Genomic DNA, 25,823 nt, shown 5'->3' with positions numbered 1-25,823 from the left:
GGCAACCTGACAAATACCTGCACAGTGAGGGGACCTTCACGGACCTCACTGACCCAAGATTCCGGGGGCACCAGCAGTAAAGATTGAGCCAGGGACCGGAACAGAACACTGACCCTACAGGGTTCGCACTTCCCGACGTACGGACGAGAGACTGCCGACAGACAGTAAGGGACCCACAAACACTCCAGGCTACGGGGTCCCACCAACAACAACAAGTGAGAGGTGCCGGGGAAAGAGACTACCAGGTCACCACACTGGGCACTGGGACAAAAAGGACCAGGGGCCTGAACCAGCCGTCCTCAGGGTCACAGCTCAACATCACTGTGAGTAACCAGAGGTTGCACTGCATCCCCATCGTGTGGTCTCCCTTCTTTCTGCAACGGACCCCTACATTAACTCTCTGAGGCCCAGCCCTATTTGCGGAGGGCCTACCATCCAGTCTGCCACCACCATCAGCCCCAGAGGTAACAGACTGTGCATTGGCGGTCCAATCACCATAACCGCAATCCGCAAGTGGCGTCACAATACAAACTCTTTCACTCCCCTGTATATATACGCTTTTTAAAAAGCGTCCCTAGGGTCACGGAACCAGGCATCGGCCATTATACAACCGTGACACAGCATCCCTGTACATATACGGCCCGGACTGAGTACCCCATAGGCCTGGGCGACACAACTGCATACTGGGCTTATGCTTTCATTTTCTACCTGCCTTATAAATATAACAGCTGCTATGTGATTGATCAGTGAGAGCCATCATACTGTTGACTTTGGTAAGCATTATTTGCACTAGCGCCTATGCAAATCCGTGTAATGGTTAGTAAGATATTCTGCAGGCAGTATAACTCTGCTGCTTGTGTGATAATGGATCAGTAGTACTGTGCCATAGACTATAAAAATGGACTGCAAACAGTCGATATTATTGTCAGCACACATGGTGAGGATGAAAATATTCACATGTGCCACTGCACTGTTTTCCTCCATGGCATTCATTCAAATATTACACAAAGCAGTATATAAAGCCATAAAGTATTGTGGCTTTCCGCTGCTGTCATCTAGCCGCAATTGTCTTAATGACCCTTTAAAAAAAATGTCTTTTAATTTTTGAAAGTTTAGATTTTAGTATGAATTAGAGGGAATCTTTAAAGGGATCCTGTCATCAGAAATTTAGCTATAAAGCTAAAAGTTCCCCCCTCTGCAGCTCCTGGGCTGCATTCTAGGAAGCTTCCTATAGTTTTTGTGGCCCCTTTTATTCCAAAATAAATACTTTACAAACTTGTACCTTTTCGTATGCAAATTTCTTAAATCTTCCATGGGGGCGGGCTGCCTGATGTACGTTGCTGTCCTCCTGCCGATTTACGCCGCCCCCGAACGCTGAATTTCAAACCTCAGGACGCCGCCCCTGGGCGCCCGTGGTCCCGCGCATGCGCTGTGCTACTGTAGCGGTGCCGTGCACTGTGTGCACGTGTGACCGCTAGTGACACTTTGCGCGGGCACGAGGTTATGGGCGGCGCTGTGAGTGTCATCAGCAAGTGCCGCCCATAACCTCGTGACCGCACTTTCCCCTCTTCCTCCAGCGTTCTGCGCAAACGCTCGCTGGCCAGATGACCGGACGTCACCTCCTTCCCATCCTGCTCAGCAGCAGGAAATAGATGGGAGGAGCGGACGGAGCAGTCAGTGCCCGCGCAAAAGCGTCACCAGCGGTCACACGTGCACGCAGTGCACGGCACCGCTACAGTAGCACAGCGCATGCGCGGGACCACGGGCGCCCAGGGGCGGCGTCCTGAGGTTTGAAATTCAGCGTTCGGGGGGCGGCGTAAATCGGCAGGAGGACAGCAACGTACATCAGGCAGCCCGCCCCATGGAAGATTTAAGAAATTTGCATACGAAAAGGTTCAAGTTTGTAAAGTATTTATTTTGGAATAAAAGGGGCCACAAAAACTATAGGAAGCTTCCTAGAATGCAGCCCAGGAGCTGCAGAGGGGGGAACTTTTAGGCTTATAGCTACATTTCTGATGACAGGTTCACTTTAATTCATATTATTGTGATTGACAGTTTTATCCCAGGATCCCAGGCTGTACATAGACTTAAATATGCTAATCACTGAGATGGGAGGGGCAGACAGAGCTCATGAATATCAAGAACTGCATACCTCATTATTGTGTCATTGGGAGGACTAGAAAAGCTGCAGCAGATCAAGCCGTATTGTATCAAAACTACAGCAAGAAGCCCATTAAGGGATCCAGCACTGGAATTGTGGCCAGTAGTTCAATGATGCTGCTGGTTTGACCTGTGAGCCAATAAGCCGGAGCGCCCCTCTACCCCACTCCTGCTGAAGAGGATGGGACAACATGTCACGCTAGGTATTGAGGCGTACCACCTGTATGGCGACAGGGAAGGGAAACCCTGTGTCTAGGGAAGAGGGAGATGGTGACCCCTGACCAATCCTTCCGCTGGCCCTTGGCTCCCCTGACCACCCTAGGTAGGTCCCGCAGCTATGCGCCAAGCAGAATACCTGACCCTTGCTGACCTTGAAATGGATCCTAGGTAAGGAATGGGTGGGGTAAGCCCTTAGTCAATCCCACTAAGTACTAAAGAACACACAGGGAGCACAAACAGGAGGGAGTGAACAAACAATCTATCTCCAAGAAGACTCAGGGAGAACAGCAACAAACAACGTTTCCTCAGATGAATACAAGCCGACTGCTTGCATCCAAGGCCTGTATAGGAATATAACTCCATCACCAGCAAACACCAATGGGAAATGGGAGTTTTTAAGGACACAAGGGGAAGTGAAGATTATTAGCAGCTGAAAGCAGAGAAGATACATAGGATACCATTGATACCACAGCAGGAATATTAGAAAATCAGGGAGCAGCTTGTGTAGCCAAACACTGCGACCTTCTACAGCTGGACACCACGGGACTGTCTGTCAACTGTGACACACCTGTGACACAACCCCTGTGGTAATTTTACTCATCTGTTAAATCCCTAACTGCTCCAGCCCTGCCATCCCAGTGGTCTCCGCTGGTCTCTACTACAGGGCCATACCCATGTTCAGGACGTAATCACTGCAGCAATGCAAACAAAAACCCATTGGGAGGGCGCTGGGAAGACACAAGATTTAACAAGTGAGTTTTTTCCGTTTTAAGCCATATATTATAAGGTTTTTGGTTTGGTTTGTTTTGTTTTTTAAGTCCAAGACAACTTGTAATTGTCATTGTTGAAATCACCTTTAAGATTGCCAGGGATTTCATCTTACACAAATCTTAGCCGCCAGCTGACTGGACACTGCCACAAGGCTCAATACTGGCCAGAGCTGAAGAGAACAGATTTGCATGATGGCCCTGTCAGTCAGTGGTGCAGTGCGGAGGGGAATGCAGTCCTTTATGTAAATAATGTATATCCATTGTGTAATGAAAGATATGCAACTTTCTACATATTCCTGGCCATTGTGCTTTGCTGCGGGCTACCATCCTGAAGGTTTCTGATGACCGCTTGGTCCGGGCTTTTATTTCTACAACTCACAAGAATGATATTGACAGCTCTGGTACTAATGAGACTGTAAAATCACTATAGCGGCCCGTTATAAAGCAAGTGACTGGTATCACAATTCCAGACAGCAAGTTGTTAAAATTGCTGCGTGCAAGTCTCAACAATTCAGTCTCACTGGATTGTATCACAGTTGCAGAAGCCACATCCACGTACACTATGCTTCCATGTAGCAGCGCCATAGTGCGGTATATAGACAGGTGGCACATGGAATGGACAGTCGCTATGTAGCTCCAGGGTTAATGTTTCCACTCATAGAAGAGATCTTGAAAATTAGGATAAGCTGAAGTATAGAGTCAGGGCTCGTTCAGACATCTGTTTTTTTGTGTAGAAGTCTAATCTGTGTTTTTAGCCTATGATGCCTGTTTCGTCTATGGGCCTGTTCACACGGCTGATTGATTTTCCTTGGAGCAGGTACTCCACACAAAGGCGCGGAGACTTGTCTGATATTGATCTAAGGCCGGCTTCACACTTGCGATTAACTTGCACGAGTGCAATGCGATAAAATCTCGCACTGCACTCGGACCAATGTTAATCAATGAGGCAGCTCCCATCTGCTATTTTTTTCTCAGTCCAAATCGGACTGAGAAAAAAATTGCAGCATGCTGCGTTTTGGTGACTTACTCGCACGAGTCTCTTCAATGCAAGTCTATGGGTGCGTGAGAAAAAAAAGGATGTCACACGGACGGCACATACACCATCCTAGTGACATGCGTTTTTCTCAATACATTTCATGCATGTAGCAGAGAACACTGTAAATGCTCCTGTACATAATAGTACATGAGTAGCAGCTGCTGAGGGTAAAAACTGATAGCACACTGACAGCATACTGATGAAATGTGAAAAGAAATCGTCCGACTTTCTAGCATGAGAATCGGACCGATTTTACACTTGCAAGTGTGATTCCAGCCTAAGTGTTGTATTAAACTCGCCAACGCTATGGATCTGTGAAAAAAATTGGACAGCACTCCGATACCCTCAGTGTGCTGTCTGTTTAATAGGAGAAGGTGGGTTGACTTTTTTTTTCCTGACCCTAGAAAAACTCATGAAACTTTAAACCAAACTCTGATGATAAAACGCACCAAACTATGATGAAGCTGATAAAAAACTCTGATGAAGCACGGACAGTTTTTTGCATATATGAAAAATTCCTGACATCTGAATGAGGCCATTAGAAAGTCACAGAATGTCTGATTGTATAATGATTACGCTTCACATAAAACCCCAGAAGCCTAGCTGTGCGGTGCGAACCACATGTGCTGTGCGGTGCGGACCACATGTGCTGTGCGGCGTGGACCACATGTGCAGTGCAGATCATGGAATTTGCCTGCATCCATATTAGCATCTGTTCTCTATCACAATACACTCAAGTGAAATAAATGTAGAAAGTTTTATTTGGCAGAAAGTAGTGGAACACAGTAACAATTGGCCGTACAATGAGGAAACATTTTACACCTTCGTCAGTGTAGGTTAAAAATGTCTTCAGCCCAACCCTTTAGGTATGATGTTTGCTTCTGGGGCTCCGGCAGGATACATGGGAGAGTAGTGCATTCCTGGCCCCTCCTCGCACTATGACATCAGGGACTTTGCACTCCCTCTCTCCTCACTCCCTCTCTTCTCCCTCCCTCTCCTCTCCCTCTTTTCTTCTTCCGGACATGCACTGACAGTAGGGTGTCTGGATGCACTGCAGGCTGCGGGACACATCCACTGTGGAGTTAACTACCTGCTCTGCAGCCGAGGGAATATATTTCTTCTTTTTCTGGTTCTGCAGGAAAATTGCACATTCCTTGAGTACAGGTAGGATTCTTAACCCATAGCTGATCTGTAGAGTCGTGATTCTGGAGGATTTCCTAACAGCTTGAGGTTCCTATAACTTTTCATGGTCGATGTGTGGAGAGGTTATAGCTGCTCGCCCGCCATATGATCCTGGAGCACAGGTGTATTCCTAACAGGCACTTCTTTTTTTTGAGAGTCTTGGTACCAAGTGTAAGGCTATAAAGACAATATCGACTACCTATATTAGTATACGTAAGTACAACCGCCATAGAGCACAAGGAAGAGATTTGCTGTTCTTCTGATTCCTGGGTGATCATTTCTGATTTGTAACTTTTGGCTCTTTCTGCCCCGAATCTATGATTGTACTTGTGATACTAGTTATATGTAGAACATTGACTCTTCAGCTTTTGTGGAACTATAGGTCCTAGCGTTTGGTGAGCCTAACACCTAGACATTACGCTTTGGGAACCACTGATGTGGGGAGTCACTGGTGGACACAAACAGAAGGGGGCCCTTGTGCAAGAACAGTATATGGGCCCTTCGCAGCCCAAGAGCTCATCAAAACGCACAATTTCACCTGCTTTGGAGGTAGAAATGGGTTCCCCACCCTCTTGGCCGCACAGGTTGCACCAATGATATGTCAGCCCCTGTGGAGATTAGTATGATGCTTATAAGTTTAGCTTATTGTGTTAAGACCATTTTGTAAAGTACCGTAATTGATTTTTTACACTATATGATTGTTAACATTGGATATTATCAGAATGTTTTCCGGTCACTCAATCCTTCTAGTCGATATCTATTTTACATATGTTTGAACTGTAATCCACAGCCGTTGGCTGGAGAAATTCCATGCACAGCCGCTCTCTCCATTGTTTCATGGTCTGGAGAGACTAGTCACTATGGAGCATCCCAAGGCAATGCCCAAGACATTTGAGTAGTCATCACAGGCAATGTCCAAGACATCTGAGTAGTCATCACAGGCAATGTCCAAGACATCTGAGTAGTCATCACAGGCAATGTCCAAGACATCTGAGTAGTCATCACAGGCAATGTCCAAGACATCTGAGTAGTCATCACAGGCAATGTCCAAGACATCTGAGTAGTCGTCACAGGCAATGTCCAAGATATGAGTAGTCGTCACAGGCAATGTCTGATACGTCTGAGTAGTCATCACAGGCAATATCTGAGACAGTTAAGTATTCATCACAGGCAATGTCTGAGACGTCTGAGTAGTCGTCACAGGCAATGTCTGATACGTCTGAGTAGTCGTCACAGGCAATTTCCGACACATCCGAGTAGTCATCACAGGCAATATCCGAGACAGCTAAGTATTCATCACAGGCAATGTCTGAGACATCTGAGTAGTCGTCACAGTCAATGTCGCTTGATGAAGTGAAGGCAGTGCTTTTACCTGGAGTGTGAGGATGTTACCATAATGAAGGTGCACAAAGAAAACATTACAGATACATTGGCATGGACATGTTTCTTTGGCACATTTTGGGAAAAAAACAATAAACAGCAGAGTGTGACTAACTGATGTTTAACTTGGCGGAGCAGTGAATATCTTATTATTTGATAGTAATAGATTACATCTATTTAACATAAGGCAGACAATAGAGTGTTTATGAAGCCCATAAACATTAAACTCCGTCCCACGAGTTCCTACCTGAAGGCCACCTTAGTAGTTTGTGGTTACTTGCCATGCTACATGATGAAGCCCATTAATGACTTGGACAGGAGCCTTACTTTATTTCTATGCCATGGGTAACACTGGAGAAAAGCATGAGCTATGCTCTGCCAGCAGAAATGTACAGGGCTCTGGTTCCGATATGGTGATAACTGTAGGGGGTAAATGATGGATCCATAGCTTGAATTAGGCCTTAGTCTGGATATTATACCAATGATGTTTTTTACTTTGCTCCAAGCTGTTTAGACAATCATGGATGTTACTTGCCCCTAGTACTAGGGCCCATCACTTTTATGGCCATTAATAAAGAAAAGCTAGGTTATCAGCTATCCAGAGGTGATAGAGGTAAGACCACTGGCTGTTTGTCTTTGTGCCCCCCCAAATGCAGGAATGTTGGTCCCACAATCCTGTGTATGAATGGAGCAGCTGTGCACACACCTGACCATTTTTCTATTCATTTCTGTTGGACTGATGGAATGGTTATCGACATTGGTTTCATAGAAAGGAATGAAACGGTGGTCAGACATGCACACTGGTGCTCCATTTGCATGGGGGTCTTTGGAAAGCCCATGCTCAGAATTATTGTGTGTCCTAGCAGTTGGACCCTGAGCGATCATACTTTTAGCACCTATTCTGTGGATACACATATGAATGGCTCTACTAGGAAAGCCCCTATAAGTTGTATGAACTGTATGAGCAAATCAGCAGGTTGGTAAGGGACCTCCAGAATACTCCTGTAGCAGGTGAGACCTCTACATGGCTGTTTCTTGGCTTTTATCTGTAGGGCCTCTGTTATTCGCCTTGGGAATCGTGTAGGTTACAGTTGACTTCACTTTTTGAGATGAGGCTCCATCTGTAGGGTGGGGCAGAGCTGTGCGTGACTTTGTACTTGAAAGATCATAAAGCACATTATGAAAGGCGTCTTCACACCATTTTGAAGTTATTTTACCATTTTTATAAATATGCACCAAATTTTGCAGCAGGCATTTTACAATTTACTTCTAAAACAGATAGTAATAAAACATTAATTTTATTATGGTGCACTATTGGATCATTTTATATGAACTGTTCTAGTGAAAAGTAGAGTTTGTGTTCTTCTTCCAGTTCATTGATTTTTGTTCATAATCTGAACAGGAAGAACCGACCAGTTTAAATGGACAAGCGTGCAATTCTTCAGGCCATCGCTACAATAAAGGCTATGCCAACTCTTGCAAGCAACAATTTTTTATTGCTCCAATGCAAAAAAAACCAACAATTTTGGAAATAGCCTTGATTAAAATAAAATATACTATTGTGTATACATTACCTGTTGTCGTAGTGTTACCTTCCAGCTCTCCACATAAATTTGCAGTCCTGTAATGACCGTATTGACAAATTGGGTTCCCAGTGAGAGGCCTGTTCACTGTTAGTGGCCCTCCAAGGGGGTCCTTTGCAGGGGACACTATCTTTGATGTCCATATGCTCCATAGATAACTACTTTGAGTATAGTGGTCTTAGTTATTCTAATAAGACTTTTTTCCCTTTAAATACAACAGTATTATACAAAAGTTGGTTTGCAAGATACAGTGCAAATAAATGATTAATTCTGAGTATTACTATCTAATCTGTAAAAATAGACATGTCGTAGGAACCAGAAGCCGTGGCCAGCAGGGTGGCTCAGTGGTCAGCACTGTTACTTTGTATGTTCTCCCCATGGTTGCTCCTATACTGAAAGGGAATTTTGACTGTGAGCCCCAGTGGGGACAGTAATGAAGATATCTGTAAAGTGCTGCAGAATATAATGGAGTTAATATGTGATCATGATATTTTATTGATGTTGGCACCTTTTATATTTCTGAATGTTACTTCTCTATGTACTTATGGTGGTGATGTTTATAAATGTGGCAGCCAGGAATGCAGCTGTATTTGGTTTTCGCCATTATATAGGAGTGTGATAAATCTAGACGGAATGATTGTATTAATGATCATTGAGTTGCCATGTAAATGAGCAGGTTCGACTTATACATGGTCAATTGGCCATTGTTCTTTAATGTCCCGACTCCCGAGAATGGCCTAGCATTGTGTGATCTGCTGCATATCAGTTCTGTGTGAATATTACCTTTAAAGGGAATCTGTCACCATATTTTTTCCACCTAATCTGTAGGGACAGAGTCCTTGATTCCAGTAATGTGTCACTTGCTGGGCTGCTTTCTTTGTGTATAAGTCACAGTTTTGTCAGCAGATTATCTCTAGATGACTAGTAAACCTGCTGCCAGGTAGTCGTCCATATTAATGAGCTGTGTATAACCCCGCCCCCAACATTGATTGGTAGCTTTTTGCCTATGCACAGTGTACACAGAAAACTACCAATCAGTGGTGTGGGCGGAGTAGCTCAGCATTCTGAGAACTGGTAGATCTGCACCAGTGAAAACAGATTTCATCAAAGCTGCAGTAAGTGATAAATGGCTGGACTCTCTGGCCTCCATCGTATTGCCCTCCACATTCCCGGTGACACATTCCCTTTAAGTACATTTGTTTCTGTGGAATGTGAAGGCGCGCAGGTGGCGAATGTCTCACTAGTATAAGGCTGCTCACTTTCTCTGCACTTTCCAGGCAAGATTGTAATAACAAATAAACACGTCCCAGGCTGTTTAATGTGTCACAAAGCCTCTCTGCTTACATTTGGTGGTACCAGCACAATGGAACAAGTTACAATATGCCTTTGGTGGAGTCTGGAGCCTTGAGAAAATCTTGCTAATCAAAGAAGGGGTAACACAATCCGGAATAGGATTTAATTTTTACGTATTTGTTTTGTTTTCCATCTGTCTCCTCCCTTCTCCGGCTCTATGAAGTCAGAACTGTCAGCCAAAAAAGGGGGGTGTAAATAGAGGGAAATGTGGCCCCTCCATGATGCACGAGCGCCTGTACGGTTGGTATAGTCATTCTGTGCTGACAGAGGCCCTTTAAAGTATATCAACTGTTATAGGCTATAAGCCCATGGAGATGAGAGGATATCATATAATTGCATACAAGCTGTATCACTGCCAGCATATGTAATCATCCAAATGGGAGGTATGTGTTAAGTGTAATACTAAAAGAGGAATTATCACCAGCTCAAAAGTGGCCAGTTAGCACTCTTATTTATGCACCCTGCTCCCCTAAAGATCCTGTTGTGGGGGCGTGGCTCACAGGATCCTCGGGGGCGTGTCTTTAGGCTGCTCTGCCTTGTTACCCTATGAGAATCAGCCCCATAAATAGCAGCATTAAATAAAAGGTAAAGGTGAAAAGATAAATTCCCTCATTTTAATTTAAAAAGATGTCGATGTCCTTTCTCGTTGTACAATGCCATAACCACAGGAATCACTGGCCGATGTGACCACTGCCTCCTGTACTTGTAGAAACATTCAGCAGTATAAAGCAGAGATACTATTAGTCATAGCTACACGATGGATGCATGCTTCCCCTGCTAAGGGCTACAATGTGCAGGAATGGTTATACAGTCATATGAAAATGTTTGGGCACCCCTATTAATGTTAATCTTTTTTCTTTATAACAATTTGGGTTTTTGCAAAAGCTATTTCAGTTTCATATATCTAATAACTGATGGACTGAGTAATATTTCTGGATTGAAATGAGGTTTATTGTACTAACAGAAAATGTGCAATCCGCATTTAAACAAAATGTGACCGGTGCAAAAGTATGGGCACCCTTATCAATTTCTTGATTTGAACACTCCTAACTACTTTTTACTGACTTACTAAAGCACTAAATTGGTTTTGTAACCTCATTGAGCTTTGAACTTCATAGGCAGGTGTATCCAATCATGAGAAAAGGTATTTTAAGGTGGCCACTTGCAAGTTGTTCTCCTATTTGAATCTCCTATGAAGAGTGGCATCATGGGCTCCTCAAAACAACTCTCAAATGATCTGAAAACAAAGATTATTCAACATACAGTGCCTACAAGTAGTATTCAACCCCCTGCAGATTTAGCAGGTTTGATAAGCTGCAAATAAGTTAGAGCCTGCAAACTTCAAACAAGAGCAGGATTTATTAACAGATGCATAAATCTTACAAACCAACAAGTTTTGTTGCTCAGTTAAATTTTAATAAATTTTCAACATAAAAGTGTGGGTCAATTATTATTCAACCCCTAGGTTTAATATTTTGTGGAATAACCCTTGTTTGCAATTACAGCTAATAATCGTCTTTTATAAGACCTGATCAGGCCGGCACAGGTCTCTGGAGTTATCTTGGCCCACTCCTCCATGCAGATCTTCTCCAAGTTATCTAGGTTCTTTGGGTGTCTCATGTGGACTTTAATCTTCAGCTCCTTCCACAAGTTTTCAATTGGGTTAAGGTCAGGAGACTGACTAGGCCACGGCAACACCTTGATTTTTTTCCCTCTTGAACCAGGCCTTGGTTTTCTTGGCTGTGTGCTTTGGGTCGTTGTCTTGTTGGAAGATGAAATGACGACCCATCTTAAGATCCTTGATGGAGGAGCGGAGGTTCTTGGCCAAAATCTCCAGGTAGGCCGTGCTATCCATCTTCCCATGGATGCGGACCAGATGGCCAGGCCCCTTGGCTGAGAAACAGCCCCACAGCATGATGCTGCCACCACCATGCTTGACTGTAGGGATGGTATTCTTGGGGTCATATGCAGTGCCATCCAGTCTCCAAACGTCACGTGTGTGGTTGGCACCAAAGATCTCGATCTTGGTCTCATCAGACCAGAGAACCTTGAACCAGTCTGTCTCAGAGTCCTCCAAGTGATCATGAGCAAACTGTAGACGAGCCTTGACATGACGCTTTGAAAGTAAAGGTACCTTACGGGCTCGTCTGGAACGGAGACCATTGCGGTGGAGTACGTTACTTATGGTATTGACTGAAACCAATGTCCCCACTGCCATGAGATCTTCCCGGAGCTCCTTCCTTGTTGTCCTTGGGTTAGCCTTGACTCTTCGGACAAGCCTGGCCTCGGCACGGGTGGAAACTTTCAAAGGCTGTCCAGGCCGTGGAAGGCTAACAGTAGTTCCATAAGCCTTCCACTTCCGGATGATGCTCCCAACAGTGGAGACAGGTAGGCCCAACTCCTTGGAAAGGGTTTTGTACCCCTTGCCAGCCTTGGGACCCTCCACGATCTTGTCTCTGATGGCTTGGGAATGCTCCTTTGTCTTTCCCATGTTGACCAAGTATGAGTGCTGTTCACAAGTTTGTGGAGGGTCTTAATTAGTCAGAAAAGGCTGGAAAAAGAGATAATTAATCCAAACATGTGAAGCTCATTGTTCTTTGTGCCTGAAATACTTCTTAATACTTTAGGGGAACCAAACAGAATTCTGGTGGTTTGAGGGGTTGAATAATAAATGACCCCCTGAACAAACTTTTCACAATTTAAAAAAAAAAAAAAGAAATAACATTATTTTTTGCTGCAGTGCATTTCACACTTCCAGGCTGATCTACAGTCCAAATGTCACAATGCCAAGTTAATTCCAAATGTGTAAACCTGCTAAATCTGCAGGGGGTTGAATACTACATGTAGGCACTGTAGTTGTGCAGGGGAAGGATACAAAATAATGTCTCAGAGATTTAAACTGTCAGTTTCCACTGTGAGGAACATAGTAAGGAAATGGAAGAACACAGGTACAGTTCTTGTTAAGCCCAGAAGTGGCAGGCCAAGAAAAATATCAGAAAGGCAGAGAAGAAGAATGGTGAGAACAGTCAAGGACCATCCACAGACCACCTCCAAAGACCTGCAGCATCATCTTGCTGCAGATGGTGTCAATGTGCATCGGTCAACAATACAGCGCACGTTTCATAAGGAACAGCTGTATGGGAGAGTGATGCGAAAGAAGCCGTTTCTGCAAGCATGCCACAAACAGAGTCGCCTGAGGTATGCAAGAGCACATTTGGACAAGCCAGTTACATTTTGGAAGAAGGTCCTGTGGACTGATGAAACAAAGATTGAGTTGTTTGGTCATACAAAAAGGCGTTATTATGCATGGAGGCAAAAAAACACGGCATTCCAAGAAAAGCACTTGCTACCCACAGTAAAATTTGGTGGAGGTTCCATCATGCTTTGGGGCTGTGTGGCCAATGCCGGCACCGTGAATCTTATTAAAGTTGAGGGTCGCATGGATTCAACTCAGTATCAGCAGATTCTTCACAATAATGTGCAAGAATCAGTGACGAAGTTGAAGTTACGCAGGGGATGGATATTTCAGCAAGACAATGATCCAAATCTACTCAAGCATTCATGCAAAGGAACAGTTACAATGTTCTGGAATGGCCATCCCAGTCCCCAGACCTGAATATCATTGAAAATCTGTGGGATGATTTGAAGCGTGCTGTCCATGCTCGGCGACCATCAAACTTAACTGAACTGGAATTGTTTTGTAAACAGGAATGGTCAAATAAACCTTCATCCAGGATCCAGGAACTCATTAAAAGCTACAGGAAGCGACTAGAGGCTGTTATTTTTGCAAAAGGAGGATCTACAAAATATTAATGTCACCTTTATGTTGAGGTGCCCATACTTTTGCATCGGTCAAATTCTGTTTAAATGCGGATTGCACATTTTCTGTTAGTACAATAAACCTCATTTCAATCCAGAAATATTACTGAGTCCATCAGTTATTAGATATATGAAACTGAAATAGCTGTTGCAAAAACCCAAATTGTTATAAAGAAAAAAGGTTAACATTAATAGGGGTGCCCAAACGTTTTCTGGTCCCCGGGAATGTGCCCAGGGGCCGCAGAAAAAGTCATGGCAGGCTGTAAATGGTCCGCGGGCCGGAGGTTCCCCATCCCTGCTGTAGAGATAGTGCTACCTCTGCTAGCAGTCTGGGAGAGCGCTCATTGCATGCCAGCGGCAGGACAGTACCACTGGCGAAACTGTGAGTCTTCAGCACAGAAGCGCTGCACTCCTGAAGAAGCAACATGAGAAAACCCCTTTAACTAGATAATTTAATAAAGACAATGCCGTTCTTGATTACACATGTGAATATGGCACGAGCTTTGTGTGAATGGAAGCCACTACAGTGATCTGATGGAAGAATCACAATAGATGTGAAATATAAAAGCAATGAACTGCTCTCCTGTCTCCAGACATCCAGCACAGACGCTCCAGTGGTCTTCATGGTGTTCACAAGTGGCTGCAGCCATCTTACCATGGAGACACATCCTTCTGATTTGGAGCTGTAGACATATTTTAGGACATTTTTTCCAGAGTTGCTTTATTTGCCATGGGGTAGTGAACAGATAAAGGGCTGAGAATATATTGGTGCTATATAAATAATAAGTGATAGGAACCATATATGTTACAGATGTAGCAGGACATATCGTATCTATGAACAGCTCTTATTATTAGGTTCTGCTTTATATATACATCTATATAAATATTTATATGATACAGAATAGTTATGTAATGTGTATATCTCCATAACACAAGTTACAAAACTTTCTGCAATTGCCTGAAATGTAAAAAAATCCCAAAATGTAACCAATTGCTGATTATTTAAGTCTTTATTCATTGAAACTAATGTTCTTTAAGCACATTGTGTTTCACCTAAATGGATTTGTAATTTTGGGCCTATTGATATAGTGACATGAGCAGCATTTTGTGTCTTATGTACACTTAGATGCTGATATCCACCTGCCTTCAGCCTCCACTAGGGGGAGGTGTTCGACATATCCAAACAGTAATGCAATAGTTTGCTGTCAGCTCCCTCTAGTGGTGACTTTAGGCAGCCATACGTTTCTGACTTTCCGGTACAGTGGGTGTGGGGCGCCAGCTGCTATAACAATATTTTACAAAACTATGTGCTCAGCAAATTGGACCTATAATGTAGTTGGCCTTCTAGTCTTCAGATAATAATTCATGAATATTGTGAGACTGTGACCGGGGTTATCTATGACGGCCGGTATGTCTCGCCCCGGTTGTGCTCACTCCATGATAGAAAGTAAATCCACTCTAGGGTTAATGCTGTTTCCCTACAGGCTGAAGGAAGGGTTAAATGGAAACAGGAACGAGGGGCAGGTGTGCCGGGTGTGAGGGAGTGATCACAACTCCCTGAGTCTCTGCTGGAGAGACATGTATATTGCTGTGGATTTTTGTTTGGACATTAAACACCGTGTGCTGTGAACCTATATGCCTGGATCCCGTGTCTTCTGCTGCGCAGCCGACCGCGCTACCTCACATATGGTGGAGAATCGGCGGGCATGCCAGCCCGGTGAGGTGTACTTCCTTTTCTGGTGATCCGGTAGCACATGTCCTGGATTCAAGCAGCTATACTACGGCCCAAACCCAGCGACGCCATGGAGGACATACTAAGGCATTTGGCTCAGGCTAATGCACAACAACAAGAGGCTAATGCACAGCAACAACAGGTGAATACCCACCTGCTCCGGACGTTGGAGCAACAGCAGCAACAGCACCAGCAATCCTTGAAATTGCAGGAAAAAAGGCACCAAGAACAGATGGTTCTCCTGGCCAAGTCAATCCGTGCCGGACCGGCAGCAACAACCCCGGGACCGGGTGACGACGGCAGCGTCCGGAAAGCGGTGAGACAAGCGTTGCAAAAGATGACCCCGGGGGATGATGTGGAAGCGTTCCTGGCAGTGTTTGAGCGGGTGGCCGAGCGGGAAAAGCTGCCGACCCCCCAGTGGGCTGAGGTATTGTCGCCCTATCTGACGGGGGAACCCCAAAAAGCGTACCTGGACCTCGGTACCGAGGACGCCATTGACTATGTGACCCTGAAAGCCGAAATACTGGCTCGGTTGGGGGTGAATACCTATGTACGGGCTCAGCGGGTAAATCAGTGGTTCTATGAGGAAGCCAAACCCGTACGCTCCCAGGCCTATGACTTATTACATCTTGTAAAAAAGTGGTTGCAGCCTGACACTCTGAGCCCGGCGCAAATGGTGGAAAGGGTAGTAGTGGATCGTTTTGTGCGCACTTTACCCGTCACCGTTCAACGGTGGGTAGGACAGGGTGACCCGAGTACCCTGGACCAATTAGTGTCCCTGGTAGAGCGGCATGTGGCTACGCAGGACTTGATACGGGACACTGAGACTTTGCGTACCGCCCGTCGGTCCGGCCCCTCCAAGCCTAGGGCCAAGGACCCACCGCCGACACCGGTACAGGAGTCCGCTACCATCCTGGCTGAGGCCGCGCCCGCCGTTCCTGAGGTCCGGAAGGCCATGTACCCTAAACGACAACTTGTCAAGGGGGTTTCCTTCCCTATTAGATGTTGGCGGTGCCAGCGGGTGGGACATATGGAAGCCCAGTGTCCCCTGACCACGGAGCCCATGGATTGTGGGGTTACCCGGCGGGGTTCAATGTATGCTCAGGTGGTGTGTACCGCTGACCTGGTTCCCCCAGAGACTGAGCCCCACTTGTGCCAAATACAGGTGAATGGATGTCCGGTTACAGGATTGTTGGATTCCGGAAGCTTAGTGACCCTTGTGCGATCCACCTTGAGGGCTAAAGTAAAGGCCACAGGACGTACCGTGGGGGTGGTTTGCATACATGGGGACCGCCGAGACTATCCCACGGGGATTGTCACCATCACAGCACCTTGCGGTCAGGTGCAACATGAGGTGGGACTGCTTAACACTCTTCCTTATGACGTGATCCTAGGACGGGATCTGCCCTATTTTTGGACTTTATGGAAGGGAACCCCTAGGTCCCCTCCGATATTGGTCAGTCCGGGGCCTGAGCCCTACAATCCTGAATCCGGGACACCTGCCGTAGGGGTCCCCATGATAGGGACAGAATGTGAACCCGATAGGTCGCCCCTAGAGGTATTGGCAGGAGAGGCTGAGACGGTCGAGCCCATCCCGGACTTGGAGGCATCCCCGGATGCGTTTGGGACAGCCCAACTCCAGGACCCTACGTTAATACATGCCCGGAATAGGGTGTTAGTAATTGACGGGGTGGCCCAGCTGCCCGGTGCCCAGGTAAGGTACCCCCATTTCGCTCTTAAACAGGATTTACTCTACCGGGTAGATGAAATACGGGGCGTGGGGGTGGAGCAGTTGGTGGTGCCCCAGCCATATCGCCGGCGGGTCCTCGTCTTGGCTCATAAACATCTGATGAGTGGCCACCTAGGGGTCAAGAAAACGCAGGAGCGAATATTGCAAAGGTTCTATTGGCCCGGGGTCTTTGGGGAGGTAAAACGGTTCTGCGAAACCTGCCCGGAGTGTCAGCTTACCGCACCACTGGTCCACTTTCGCAGTCCGTTGGTGCCGTTACCCATTATAGAAGTCCCTTTTGAACGGATAGGGATGGATCTGGTGGGGCCCCTCGTAAAGTCTGCTCGAGGGCACCAACACATCCTAGTGATCGTTGACTATGCCACCCGGTATCCAGAGGCGATACCTCTCAGACATACTGCGGCGAAGCTTATAGCTCGGGAGTTGTTTTCTGTGTTCTGCCGGGTGGGGTTGCCCAAGGAGATCCTTACGGATCAGGGGACCCCATTCATGTCTAAAGTGACCAAAGAACTATGCCGGCTACTCCAGATCAAGCAGTTGCGTACGTCTGTGTATCATCCTCAGACGGATGGGTTAGTAGAACGATTCAATAAAACCCTGAAAACCATGCTAAAAAGGGTGATCTCCAAAGACGGGAAGGACTGGGATATGATGCTTCCCTATTTGATGTTTGCCATCCGAGAGGTGCCACAGGCATCCACGGGGTTTTCGCCTTTTGAATTGTTATACGGGCGACATCCCCGGGGATTGTTGGACCTGGCAAAGGAAACATGGGAGCAAGAGCCCACCCCCCATAAAAGTGTGATTGAACACATTTTAGGAATGCAGAACCGCATAAGCGCGGTCATGCCAATTGTGAAGGAGCATTTACAGGAGGCTCAGGCCGCGCAAAGCGGCCGCTATAATAGACAAGCCACCGTGCGGACCTTTAAACCCGGGGATCGGGTGTTGGTATTAATCCCCACGGCGGAGAGTAAATTCCTGGCTCAGTGGCAAGGCCCCTACGAGATAAAGGAAAAAGTCGGGGTGGTCAACTATAAAGTATTGCAGCCCGGTAGGCGGAAACCTGAACAAATATACCATGTCAACCTATTAAAACCGTGGCAGGAACGGGAAAGCCTGATGGTTGAGTTTCCCCCATCTCCCTCCTCTTCGGGTCGTTCACTCCCGGCTTCAGCGACCTCCGGAGAGGACGAACCGGAAGTAAGGATCGGAGAAGCCCTCACCAAGCAACAGAGGCGAGAGGCCAGACGGCTGGTTCAGCAGAACCCCGATGTCTTCTCCGAGTTGCCGGGTAGGACCAGTCTGATACGACATGACATTGTCACCGAGCCCCACCTGAAGGTACGCCTGAAGTCATACCGCGTGCCGGAGGCTCGAAGACAAGCCATATCAGAAGAAGTGAAGACAATGCTACGCCTGGGGGTCATCGAAAAATCCCGGAGTGAATGGGCTAGTCCCATTGTCCTAATACCAAAACCCGATGGCTCCTTAAGGTTCTGCAATGACTTCCGGAGATTGAACGAAATATCCAAGTTCGATCTCTACCCCATGCCCCGGGTGGATGAGCTGATTGATAGGCTGGGACAGGCGCGATATTTTACCACGCTCGACCTGACCAAGGGGTACTGGCAGGTGCCACTGACGGAGTCCGCCAAGGAGAAAACCGCTTTTGTTACGCCGGAGGGTCTCTTCCACTATGTTGTCTTGCCTTTTGGGTTACATGGCGCTCCGGCCACGTTCCAGAGGTTGATGGACTTAGTGCTGGAACCCCACCAGGCGTATGCATCAGCGTACCTTGATGACATCATTATTTACAGCCCCGATTGGCAGACCCACTTGGAACAGGTACAAGCGGTGGTGGACGCGCTTCGAACAGCCGGATTGACAGCCAATCCCAAGAAATGTGCGTTGGGACTCACGGAAGCCCGCTACTTGGGCTACGTGATAGGCCAAGGAGTGATAAAGCCCCAAATTAACAAGGTTGAGGCGATCCAGAAGTGGCCTAGACCCCTGACCACAAAGCAGGTTAGGGCCTTCCTGGGTATCGTGGGGTACTACAGGAGGTTTGTAAGAGCTTTTGCGGGACTATCAGCCCCCTTGACGGACCTTCTCAAAGGCAAGAAGTCCGTCATGGTGCGCTGGACTCCGCAGGCCGAGGACTCCTTCCGGGCCCTGAAGGGGGTCCTGTGCGGACAACCCGTTCTGGTCAACCCTGATTTCCGGAAGGAGTTCATAGTACAGACTGACGCCTCTGAGGTCGGCCTGGGGGCAGTGCTGTCTCAGGTGGTTCAGGGGGAGGAACACCCCGTCACCTTCTTGAGTAGGAAGCTCACCCCTCCCGAGCGGAATTATAGCGTAGTGGAGAAGGAGTGCCTGGCGATTAAATGGGCCTTGGAGTCTCTACGCTATTACCTGCTGGGACGGCAGTTTCGCTTGGTGACTGATCACTCTCCGCTGGTCTGGATGAGGTCCGCCAAGGAACGGAATGCCCGGGTTACCCGGTGGTTCCTTTCTCTGCAGAACTTCCGGTTTACGGTTGAACACCGGGCCGGTAGGTTGCAGGTCAACGCCGATGCCTTGTCCCGCGGCCCGTGTTTGATGGCGGGAGTTCAACCCCGCACGCTTGAACTGAGGGGGGGGTATGTGAGACTGTGACCGGGGTTATCTATGACGGCCGGTATGTCTCGCCCCGGTTGTGCTCACTCCATGATAGAAAGTAAATCCACTCTAGGGTTAATGCTGTTTCCCTACAGGCTGAAGGAAGGGTTAAATGGAAACAGGAACGAGGGGCAGGTGTGCCGGGTGTGAGGGAGTGATCACAACTCCCTGAGTCTCTGCTGGAGAGACATGTATATTGCTGTGGATTTTTGTTTGGACATTAAACACCGTGTGCTGTGAACCTATATGCCTGGATCCCGTGTCTTCTGCTGCGCAGCCGACCGCGCTACCTCACAATATGAATTTAGTTAATATTTAAAGGAATTTGCTCTAAGCATTTAGGTCTAAGGGTTATGCTCAGTGCATTCTCCATAAGAGCTGCAGTGAAACTGACATCCAGGAGTAAATCTCGGCCTAGATGCCTCCAGAAGGTGTGGCAGTAATTGGTTATACAGCAAGGCTTTGTATTTTTAACATCAAAGAAAGGCATCTCTTGATGTTCTCAAGCTCTGGGGGAGAAAAGCCGATTCTACACAAGTTTTAGCTCCTCTCTGGGGAAAAAAAAAACTGGTTTGCAAATAGGTTTTATTTTATTTAAAGTAGTATTGCCATCTCCAAAATGCTGTTCTAATATGTAGTAGTGTAATAATAATAATAATAATAATAATAATATAATATTAGCAAATACCTCCAATTAGAAAGGTAGTCTAGTACTCCTAATATAGCCATGTCCATTACCTCATGTGCAGGGCATTGCAGCTTAGGTATCCATGATTACAACCACAGGGAACTAACTAAATGTCACTATATGAGTTACCATGAATAACTAAGCAGCAATACCCTCACATGATGTAAGACACAAGGCTATATCAGGAGAACTATACCACATTTCTAATTGGAGGTATTAGCTAATTTTATTATTATTTCACCTATTACTTATTGGGATATTATCCTTAACTTGAAAGTGAAAATGAATATTCTTTACACACAATTCCGGCCTTCAGTAAGCTGGTGAGTAGGAGGGAGCGGATCCGTGGATGTCTGGGTCCAGCTGAACTTTATCTAAAAGTTAGATTTGGTACGGAGACTTGACCACAGAATCTGAATCCCATATAAGTCAATGGGGACCCGAACATTGGTGCTGTAAAATGGTCATAGTAAGGGCTAGGGGGCTGCAACAGGAAACAAAATGTGTGTAAGGCTATGTGCGCACTTTGCTTTTTTACCTGCTTTTCCACTGCTTTTCCACTGCTTTTTCAACTGCAGCGTTTTCATGCCAAAATGCTTGCGTTATGCTTTTCAAGCAAAATCAATGGGACATTTAGCTTTCTTGTGCGCACTTTGCTGTTCAAAACGCTGCGTTTAATTTGCATACATTTGGGCAAAAACTCAGCGTTTAAAGAAGCAGCATGTCAGTTGTTTTTGCCATTTTGGCTGCGTTTCCCATCCATTCAATTTAATACAAAACTGCAGCATTTCTAAAAGCACTAAAAACTCATGAAAACCGCAAGGTGCGCATAGGCTACTTTCTTTGCGTTTTACATGCATTTTTAAAGCCAAAAGCATTGTCCTTTCTGCCAGAGGATGCTTTTTGAACTGCAACTACCTTGACGCAAAGTGCGCACATAGCCTAAGAGCATGACAGTTGCCCTGCAAACAAATGTGGATAGGGAATAAATTTTAAAAAAATGACGTGGATTCCCCCCTATTTTTGACAACTAGCCAAGGTAAAGAAGACCACTTGGGGCTGGTGTTATCAGGCTGGGAAGGCCCATGGTTATTGGGCCCTTCTCAGCCTATTATTAGCAGCCCTCAACTTCCTCAGAATTGGTGCATCCATTTATGCTACAATTCTGGAGCTTTGCCCTGTTTTTCCCGATTGCCCTGGTGCAGTGGCAGTCTTTTGGGGGTTGATATCACTTATGAAATTGACAGCCAGTCTCAAGTCCAAGGATTAGTAATGGTGAGGCGTCTATCAGACACGCCTATTACTAACCTGGTAAGTATAAGCACACACACTGGAAAAAAAAGTGCCACTCCAGTGCTGAAAAGAAACATTTTGGTGGTTTAAGTATAGATAACATGGTGTGGGAAACACTGGGGTGCAAATACTGATGATAAATGTAAGAAATGTAGGTTTAAGGTCCAGTCACACTAAGCAACTTACCAGCGATCCCAACAACGATAGGGATCGCTGGTAAGTTGCTAGGAGGTTGCTGGTGAGCTGTCACACTGCGACGCTCCAGCGATCCCACCAGCAACCTGACCTGGCAGGGATCGCTGGAGTGTGGCTACAAGAGTTGCTGGTGAGCTCACCAGCAACCAGTGTCCAGCCACACGTGCAGAGAGCAGGGAGCAGCGCACACTGAGCGCTGGCTCCTTGCTCTCCTAGTTACAGCACACATCGGGTTAATTAACCCGATGTGTCCTGCAGCTAGCTACATGTGCACAGAGCAGGAGCCGGCAGCACAGGCAGTGAGAGCGGCTGAGTCTGGTATCAAAGGTAAATATCGGGTAACCAAGGACAGGGCTTCTTGGTTACCCGATGTTTACATTGGTTACCAGCCTCTGCAGAAGCCGGCTCCTGCTGCCTGCACATTTAGTTGTTGCTCTCTCGCTGTCACACACAGCGATCTGTGCTTCACAGCGGGACAGCAACAACTAAAAAATGGCCCAGGACATTCAGCAACAACCAACGACCTCACAGCAGGGGCCAGGTTGTTGCTGGATGTCACACACAGCAACATCGCTAGCAACATCACAAAAGTTGTTCGTTAGCAGCGATGTTGCTAGCGATGTTGCTTAGTGTGACGGGGCCTTTAGTGTTGTGTAATTAGTACATTGGATATTCCAGCAGTGTAACCAGTAATTAAATAAAACCGGCATGGAGGAAATATATGCCCTCCTCCCATATGCCAAACCAATTTGCTCTGTTACAGGCACACCTTTGTCTTGTCTGGCCTCACACCCACCCATCATTGTAATCTGCCTGTGTTCAGACACAGATTAGACTGATGCGCAGAATTTGCCGTGTGTTGGATGCTCGGTAGACGTGGAGAGGCCTCCCATTAGTAACTAGGTAGAAGAAATAGCAGAAATGTCCTACTCTGGTGGAGCTGATGCTTCTCATAATCGCACTTGTAGGTGATTTTCTTCCTCTATTTGTTATAGGGAAACTTAAAGTGCTATTCCCATCTCCAAGATCCCATCCCAATATGTAGTAGGTGTAATAATAATAATATTAGCAAATACCTCCAATTAGAAATGTAGTATAGTTCTCATGATTCACTGTGTTGCTTACCTCATGTGCAGGGTATTGCAGGACCTTAGGTATCCATGGTTATGACCACGCAAATAGTCACAGTTAGGTGGTATCCTTGGTTACAGTCCTGCAATGCCCTGCACATGAAGTAAGCGACATAGTGACTTAGGAGAACTATATTACATATCTAATTGGAGGTATTTGCTAATATTATTATTATTACATAATTGGATAGGATCTTGAAGATGGGAATACCCCTTTAATGAAAGATACATATTGAGAAAAATTCCTTTATTTCCCCACCATAATATTTGTGGTATCTTAACTCAAGAGATTATATAGTAAAAAACAAACAGGAAACAGAGTATATTGTACCAATTATTTCTTTTTTATTTTACAAAAGTCTTAAACATTTATTTATTTAACACCCATTAAAAACACCAAAAGAAAATCACTCGAAAAGAATACATAATGGAGGAATTTTGACTATTAACTTATTGATAGGACAGGTGAGGGGATACACTGCTCAAAATTATTAGATTTATAAAATATATTAAAATGTATAAATTGAGCAACACCCCGACACCCTCCCCAATAATTAAATATATTGCACTAATGGAACCAATACATATGAGAAACCTCTGTATAACTTTATTAAATACCCAACTAGTCAATTAATTTATAAATTCTATTCCCACTTTTCAATAAATACTCTGAAAAAATGTAAGATGAAATAAATATATAAATAATTAATCATAAAGTAGAAAAATATAAATAGGAATAAATTAAGAATATTTTTACAATAATATATGGGGAATAATTATTCAAAATATCAATAGACAAAAATTGGCTACTATATATATATATGGGGAGGTCGGCTAGTTAATATATATAATAATTGTGGTAAAAAAACATTCCAACGATTTGAGTGCAAATCCTATAGATGTAAAATAGGCAACAAGAATGTACCTATTGAAACTAAAGATATACCCAAGTTGCACCCCATTCTGACATAAGGAGGCTGATGAAAAAGTTTTCTTGAAACGTGCGTCGAGGTGTTTGGTGTTTTTTTTTTACTCTTTATTATGTAAGTATTGCAAGGATTGATTTACAGTGCCTACAAGTAGTATTCAACCCCCTGCAGATTTAGCAGGTTTACACATTCGGAATTAACTTGGCATTGTGACATTTGGACTGTAGATCAGCCTGGAAGTGTGAAATGCACTGCAGCAAAAAAGAATGTTATTTCTTTTTTTATTTTTTTATTAAATTGTGAAAAGTTTATTCAGAGGGTCATTTATTATTCAACCCCTCAAACCAGAAGAATTCTGTTTGGTTCCCCTAAAGTATTAAGAAGTATTTCAGGCACAAAGAACAATGAGCTTCACATGTTTGGATTAATTATCTCTTTTTCCAGCCTTTTCAGACTAATTAAGACCCTCCCCAAACTTGTGAACAGCACTCATACTTGGTCAACATGGGAAAGACAAAGGAGCATTCCAAGGCCATCAGAGACAAGATCGTGGAGGGTCACAAGGCTGGCAAGGGGTACAAAACCCTTTCCAATGAGTTGGCCCTACCTGTCTCCACTGTTGGGAGCATCATCCGGAAGTGGAAGGCTTATGGAACTACTGTTAGCCTTCCACGGCCTGGACAGACTTTGAAAGTTTCCACCCGTGCCGAGGCCAGGCTTGTCCGAAGAGTCAAGGCTAACCCAAGGACAACAAGGAAGGAGCTCCGGGAAGATCTCATGGCAATGGGGACATTGGTTTCAGTCAATACCATAAGTAACGTACTCCACCGCAATGGTCTCCGTTCCAGACGAGCCCGTAAGGTACCTTTACTTTCAAAGCGTCATGTCAAGGCTCGTCTACAGTTTGCTCATGATCACTTGGAGGACTCTGTGACAGACTGGTTCAAGATTCTCTGGTCTGATGAGACCAAGATCGAGATCTTTGGTGCCAACCACACGCGTGACGTTTGGAGACTGGATGGCACTGCATATGACCTCAAGAATACCATCCCTACAGTCAAGCATGGTGGTGGCAGAATCATGCTGTGGGGCTGTTTCTCAGCCAAGGGGCTGGCCATCTGGTCCGCATCCATGGGAAGATGGATAGCACGGCCTACCTGGAGATTTTGGCCAAGAACCTGCGCTCCTCCATCAAGGATCTTAAGATGGGTCGTCATTTCATCTTCCAACAAGACAACGACCCAAAGCACACAGCCAAGAAAACCAAGGCCTGGTTCAAGAGGGAAAAAATCAAGGTGTTGCAGTGGCCTAGTCAGTCTCCTGACCCTAACCCAATTGAAAACTTGTGGAAGGAGCTGAAGATTAAAGTCCACATGAGACACCCAAAGAACCTAGATAACTTGGAGAAGATCTGCATGGAGGAGTGGGCCAAGATAACTCCAGAGACCTGTGCCGGCCTGATCAGGCCTTATAAAAGACGATTATTAGCTGTAATTGCAAACATGGGTTATTCCACAAAATATTAAACCTAGGGGTTGAATAATAACACTTTTATGTTGAAAATTTATTAAAATTTAACTGAGCAACATAACTTGTTGGTTTGTAAGATTTATGCATTTGTTAATAAATCCTGCTCTTGTTTGAAGTTTGCAGGCTCTAACTTATTTGCATCTTATCAAACCTGCTAAATCTGCAGGGGGTTGAAGACTACTTGTAGGCACTGTATGTGCTGAGAGATTTGAGCCTTTAGTTGTAGGTAGCCGGTTTATGTCAGAATTGGGTGCAACTTGGGTATATCTTTAGTTTCAATAGGTACATTTTTGTTGCCTATTTTACATCTATAGGATTTGCACTCAAATCGTTGGAATGTTTTTTTACCACAATTATTAAATAGCCGACCTCCCCATATATTTATAGTAGCCAATTTTTGTCTATTGATATTT

At 45.4% G+C, this 25,823-nt stretch overlaps 1 protein-coding gene across 13 annotated transcripts in view; it reads left to right on the top strand.

The window, feature by feature from the left end:
• LOC142256901 (myosin-10-like) overlaps positions 1 to 25,823 on the top strand; it is a 304,675-nt gene that overhangs the window by 140,182 nt on the left and 138,670 nt on the right. For 12 of the 13 annotated variants that reach the window (XM_075328880.1, XM_075328877.1, XM_075328872.1 and 9 more), the window contains exon 1: positions 5,213 to 5,349. The exons of the other annotated variant lie outside the window; for it this stretch is intronic. The gene's annotated coding sequence lies outside the window, so the exon portion shown is untranslated. Of the gene's footprint in view, positions 1 to 5,212; positions 5,350 to 25,823 lie in introns of those variants that run through there. 13 annotated transcript variants of the gene reach the window in all.

The sequence above is a fragment of the Anomaloglossus baeobatrachus genome, chromosome 11, assembly GCF_048569485.1.
Source record: "Anomaloglossus baeobatrachus isolate aAnoBae1 chromosome 11, aAnoBae1.hap1, whole genome shotgun sequence".
Taxonomy (NCBI): domain Eukaryota; kingdom Metazoa; phylum Chordata; class Amphibia; order Anura; family Aromobatidae; genus Anomaloglossus; species Anomaloglossus baeobatrachus.
The sequence above is the reverse complement of the archived record's forward strand: the minus strand, read 5'-3'. Positions and strand labels throughout refer to the sequence as shown.